The sequence below is a fragment of the Macaca mulatta genome, chromosome 11 (assembly GCF_049350105.2).
Source record: "Macaca mulatta isolate MMU2019108-1 chromosome 11, T2T-MMU8v2.0, whole genome shotgun sequence".
In the NCBI taxonomy this organism is placed as follows: domain Eukaryota; kingdom Metazoa; phylum Chordata; class Mammalia; order Primates; family Cercopithecidae; genus Macaca; species Macaca mulatta.
This window is the reverse complement of record NC_133416.1, coordinates 118575622-118581621: the sequence shown is the minus strand read 5'-3', so window position 1 is coordinate 118581621 and position 6000 is coordinate 118575622. Positions and strand designations below refer to the sequence as shown.

At 47.4% G+C, this 6000-nt stretch overlaps 1 pseudogene; it reads right to left on the bottom strand.

Annotated features, from left to right (window-relative positions):
• Positions 1–1114: 1114 nt before the first annotated feature.
• Positions 1115–5176, bottom strand: LOC713004 (heat shock cognate 71 kDa protein-like; annotated as a pseudogene).
• Positions 5177–6000: the final 824 nt, after the last annotated feature.

Sequence of the window (6000 nt, the reverse complement as noted above, 5' to 3'; positions counted from 1 at the left end):
AAAAAAAAAAAAAAAAAAAAAAAAAAGAAAAGAATGAAGGAATGATACACGCCACAATGGGATGAGCCTTGAAACCACGATGCTAAGAGACAAAGCCAGTTACACAGAAACATGTAGTGTTGATTCCATTCATATGAAATGTCCGGAATAGGGAAACCCATAGAGATGGAGAGCAGATGGCTGGCTGCCAGGGGCTGGGGGAGGGGCAATGGGGAGTGACTGCTTAACGGTTACAGGGTTTTTCCTTTTGGGGTGATAAAAATGTTTTGGAATGATCAATGCTTCCAATTATCAAAGTAAAGGTGAAAAATAAGTTTTGGAACTTGATAGAGGTGGTAGCTTCATAATGTTGTGAATGTACTAAATGCTGCTGAATTGTTCACTTTATTTATTTATGTATTTATTTCAAGATGGGGTCTCGCTCCATCACCCAGGCTGGAGTGCGGTGGAGCAATCATGGCTCACTGCAGCCTCCACCTCCTGGACTCAAGCAATCCTCCCACCTCAGCCTCCTGAGTAGCTTGAAATACAGGTGCCTGCCACCCAGACCGGCTGTTTTTTTGGGGGGTGCCAATTTTAAATAGTTTTATTTAAGACATTGCATTTTCCACTTACAATACAGTGCTTATAAACTACAATGTTACTTCTTTCCCCTGTACACATGTTCCATATAAGTATTGAGAATGTCCAGTAATTTAGCAGCTCGACTTTATTTATTTATTTATTTATTGAGATGGAGTCCCACTCTGTCACCTACGCTGGAGTGCAGTGGTGCGATCGCTGCTCACTGCAACCTCCACCTCCCGGGTTCAGGCAATTCTTCTGCCTCAGCCTCCCGAGTAGCCGGGATTACAGGTGTGCACCACCATGCCCAGCTAATTTTTGTATTTTTAGTAGAGACAGGGTTTCACCATGTTGGCCAGGCTAATCTCGAACTCCTGACCTGAAGTGATTCACCTGTCTCAACCTCCCAAAGTGCTGGGATTACAGCCGTGAGCTACTACGCCCGGCCCCTAGCAGCTCAGCATTAAAACTGCCACAGAATTTGTTACAAATTTGGGTTCTTCAGTGTTTTAGCTATGTGGAATCATGTGATCTTTATATTGGGGTTGGCTTAATCAACCTCTTAAATGGTTGTCCCTGAGGAAGTACCACTAAGAGGGAGGAGCTCCATTACCAGGGACTCCCCCAGGTGAGCCTCCTGGCGGTCCTCCAGCACTTGGGTCCAGCTTGGTAATGATGGGGTTGCAGTCTTTCTCCAGCTCTTTCTGCTGATGTTCAATTTCTTCCTTCTCTGCCATCTGATTCTTATGGAGCCAGTTGATAATTTCATTACAGTTGTCAAAAATCTTCTGTTTGTCCTCACCATTAATCTTGCCTTGAATTTTCTCATCTTCAACGGTGGCTTTCCTGTTGAATGCATTGGATTCAAGTGAATTCTTGACCCTCTGCTTCTCATCTTTAGCTTTGTACTGCTCATCTTCCTGGACCATACGCTCAATGTCCTCCTTGCTCAAACGACCCTTCATTAGGTCAAACAGTCATTCATTAGTGATAGTAATCTTGTTCTTTTTTCCTGTACTATTTTTTATTTTTTTGAGACATTGCTCTGTTGCCCAGGCTAGAGTGTAGTGGTGCAAACTCGGCTCATTGCAGCTTCGACTTCCTGGGCTCAAGTGATCCTTCTGCCTCAGCATCCCCAAGTAGCTGAGACTACAGGTGCACCCTATCATACCTGGCTAATTTTTTTGTATTTTTTTTTAGAGATGGGGTTTCACCATTGTTGCTCAGGATGGTCTCAAACTCCTGGGCCCAAGTAATCCACTTGCCTCGGCCTCCCAACATGCTAGGATTACAGGTGTGAGCCACCACACCCAACTTCCTGTACTTTTGTCCAGAGCACAGACACTGAGAATGTCTCTGACATCAGTGTCAAGTGACTTCAGTGTGAGGAACACTGTCACAGGAGGTATGCCCGTGAGCTCAAACTTGCCAAGCAGGCTGTTATCCTTGCTCATGGCACGCTCGCCTTCATAAACTGAGTAAGCACGACAGTCTGGCTGCCAGGGCAGGTAGTGAAGGTCTGTGTCTGCTTGGTAGGAATGGAAGTATTATGCTTAACAATGACTGTTGTGACTCAGCCAGCAGTTTCAATGAAAGGGAAAGAGGAGTGACATCCAGGAGCAATGAGTCTTGAATGTTTTCTGGTTTGTCTCCAGATCAGATGGCTGCCTGGGTAGCTGGATCGTAAGCAACAGCTTCATCAGGGTCAATGCTCCTATGCAGTTTGGTTTGTTTTATTGAGACAGGGTCTTGTACTGTTGCCCACGCTGGAGTGCAGTGGCACAGTCATGGCCCACTGCAGTGTCAACCTCCTGGGCTCAAGTGATCCTCCCGGCTCAGCCTCCCAAACTGTTGGGATTACAGGCATGAGCCACCATGCCCAGCCTTCAGTTCTTTTCTATTGAAGAAGTCTTGGGCGAGCTCTGAATCTTGCAGTTAGAAGCTGAACCAGCAACCAGAGTGATATCATGAATCTGTGACTTGTCTGGTTTGGCATCTCGAAGGGCTTCTTCTATGGGTCCAGGATGCCATGGAACAGGTCAGCATTCAATTCTTCGAATCAGGCATGAAACAGGTTAACATTCAATTCTTCGAATCAGGCATGGAACAGGTCAACATTCAATTCTTCGAATCGGGCATGGTAACGGAGGTATAGATGTCGATTCCTGCCTAGAGAGAATCAATCTCAATTCTGGCCTGGGTGCTGGAAGAGAGAGGACGCTTTGCACGTTCACAAGCTGCATGAAGGCGTGGGGGCAGCTCTTTTTCTTTTTTCTTTTTGAGACGGAGTCTCCCTCTGTCACCCAGGCTGGAGTGCAGTGGCCTGATCTCTGCTCACTGCAATCTCTGCCTCCCAGGTTCAAGCAATTTTCGTGCCTCAGCCTCCTTAATAGCTGGGATTACGGGCACCCATTGCTACGCCTGGCTAATTTTTTTACAATTTTTTTTTTTGAGACGGAGTCTTGCTCCTGTCACCCATGCTGGAGTGCAATGATGCGATCTTGGCTCACTGCAACCTCTGCCTCCTGGGTTCAAGTGATTCTCTTACCTCAGCCTCCCAAGTAGCTGGGATTTCAGGTGCCTGCCACCACACCCAGCTAATTTTTTTTTTTTTTTTTTTTTTTGAGACAGAGTCTCGCTCTGTCGTCCAGGCTGGAGTGCAGTGGCGTGATCTCGGCTCACTGCAACCTCCGCCTCCCAGGTTCAAGCAATTCTTCTGCCTCAGCTTCCTGAGTAGCTGGGACTACAGGCGCCCACCATCATGCCCGGCTAATTTTTTGTATTTTTAGTAGAGTCAGGGTTTCATCATGTTAGCTAGGATTGTCTCGATCTCCTGACCTCGTGATCCACCCGCCTCGGCCTCCCTAAGTGCTGGGATTATAGGTGTAAGCCCCTGCGCCCAGCCACACTTGGCTAACTTTTGAACTTTTGTATTTTTAGTAGACACGGGGTTTCACCATGTTGGCCAGACTGGTCTCGAACTTCTGACCTCAAGTGATCCATCTGCTTTGGCCTCCCAAAGTACTGAGATTACAGGCAAAAGCCACCATGCCCAGCCAGCTCTCCTGTTCTCACTGAGGTCCTTCTTATGCTTGCACGTGAGCTCAGCAGTGCAACAGCTGTCCATTTGGTTGCAAAGTCTTCTCCACCTTCTCCAGATGTAGATTTGACCTCAAAAATTTCATCCTCAATAGTGAGGACTGACACGTCAAAAGTGCCACCTCCTGCACGCCTATAGTCCTGCTACTCAGGAGGCAAAAGTGGGAGGCTCTCTTGATCCCAGGAGGTTGAGACCAGCCTGGGCAACATAGTGAGACCTCATCTCTACAAAAAATTAACAAATTAGCTGGGCATGGTGGCAAACACCTGTAGTCCCAGCTATTCGGGAGGCTGAGGTGGGAGGATCACTTGAGCTCAGGAGAGCAATGTTGCAGTGAGCCAAGATCGTGCCACTGCACTCCAGCCTGTGTGACAGAATGAGACTCTGTCTCAGAAAATAAAATAAGAATAAGACAAAATAAATAAAATAAAATAAAATAATAAATACAATAAAATAAAGTGCTACCTCCCAGGTCAAAGACCAGCACATTTCTTTCAGCTCCAACCTTTTGGTTTAAGCCATAAGCAATAGCAGCAGCAGTTGGCTTGTTGATAATTCTAAGTCCATTGAGACCAGCAATAGTTCTAGCATCTTTTTGGTAGCCTGATGCTGAGTCATTAAAGTAGGCTGGCCCTGTGAGCACAGCATTGGTAACAGTCTTCCCAAGGTAGGCTTCTGCAATTTCCTTCATCTTTGTCACAACCATAGGGGACACCTCTGGATAGAAGTTTTTTGTTTTGAGACAGGGTCTCGTTCTGTTGCCCAGGTTGGAGTGCAGTAGCGTGATCATGACTCACTGCAGCTTTGACCTCCCGGGTTCAAGTGATCCTCCCTCCTCAGCCTCCTAAGTAGTTGGGACTAGAGGTGCATGCTACCACACCTGGCTAATTTTTGTATTTTTAGTACAGACAGGGTTTCACCATGTTGCCCAGGCTGGTCTCGAACTCCTGGGCTCAAGCAATCCACCCACCTCAGCCTGTCAAAGTGCTGGGATAACAGGCGTGAGCCACCACACCTGGCCTGAAGCTTTTTGTTTTTCCCTTGTTCTCTCCTTGGACCTTGGGCCTGCCAGCATCACTCACCACCATGAAGGGCCAGTGCTTCATATCAGACCAGACAACAGCATGATCAAATCCACATCCAATAAGACGTTGGCCATCAAAAACTGTGTTGTTGGGGTTCACTGCAACTTGACTCTTTATGGCAAAACCAATCAATCGTTCAGTATCCACAAAGGTGGCATAGCTTGGAGTGGTTTGGTTTCCTCAATCATTGACAATTAACTTTACCTTTTTGTGCTGGACAATATACACACAAGAGTTGGTGCTAGCAAGATCAACACTAAATGAAGGTCCCTTAGAAAATGGTTGCTGGCATGCAGGCCTGGCTCGGATTGTGAAGAGAGACACATGAACCCTAAAAGCAGTGGTCATATTCAATGAGACTCTAATTAAAAAAAAAATTTAGGACCGAGCACAGTGGCTCACGCCTGTAATCCCAGCACTTTGGGAAGCTGAGTCAGGCAGATCGCGAGGTCAGGAGATCGAGACCATCCTGGCTAACACGGTGAAACCCCGTCTCTACTAAAAGTACAAAAAATTAGCCGGGTGTGGTGGCGGGCACCTGTAGTCCCAGCTACACGGGAGGCTGAGGCAGGAGAATGGCGTGAACCCGGGAGGCGGAGCTTGCAGTGAGCCAAGATTGTGCCACTGCACTCCAGCCTGGATGACAGAGCGAGACTCTGACTCAAAAAAAAAAAAAAAAAAATTTGGAGAGATGGGATCTCACTGTATTGCCCAGGCTGGTCTCTAGCTCCTGGGCTCAAAGTGATCTTTCCGCCTTGGCCTCCCAAAGTGTTAGGATTACAGGCGTGAGCCACCATGCCTGGCCCTAAATTATTCATTTTAAAATGGTTAACTTTTTGTTTTGTGAATTTTACCTTAATTAAAAAAAAATGTATAAAAGGAACCCCCCGCACCCAACCCCCCCCAAAAAAGCCAGGCTCATGCTCTCTGCTTTCTGCCTCCTTCACCCAGGTCAACCTTTGACTCCAGCATGAGGGGCTCTGAGAACCAAGATTCGCAGGCCCCCTGGAATTTCCCCCACATTGAGGCCCATATGTCCATATGCCTGGCATTTTCCTTTCCTGGTGAACGTCTAGACTTGGGGACACTCCACCTTGCCCTTCCTACCCTGGGAATGATGCCAGTGTTAGTGTTGGCCCAGAATCCAGGGGCTCCACTGATGCTGCCTGGTAGCCTTCTCCCTCCACATCTGCCCTCTGCACTGGCTTCACTATCAGGCAGGCTGTGCTCCTCCCACTTAACAGGGTCTCA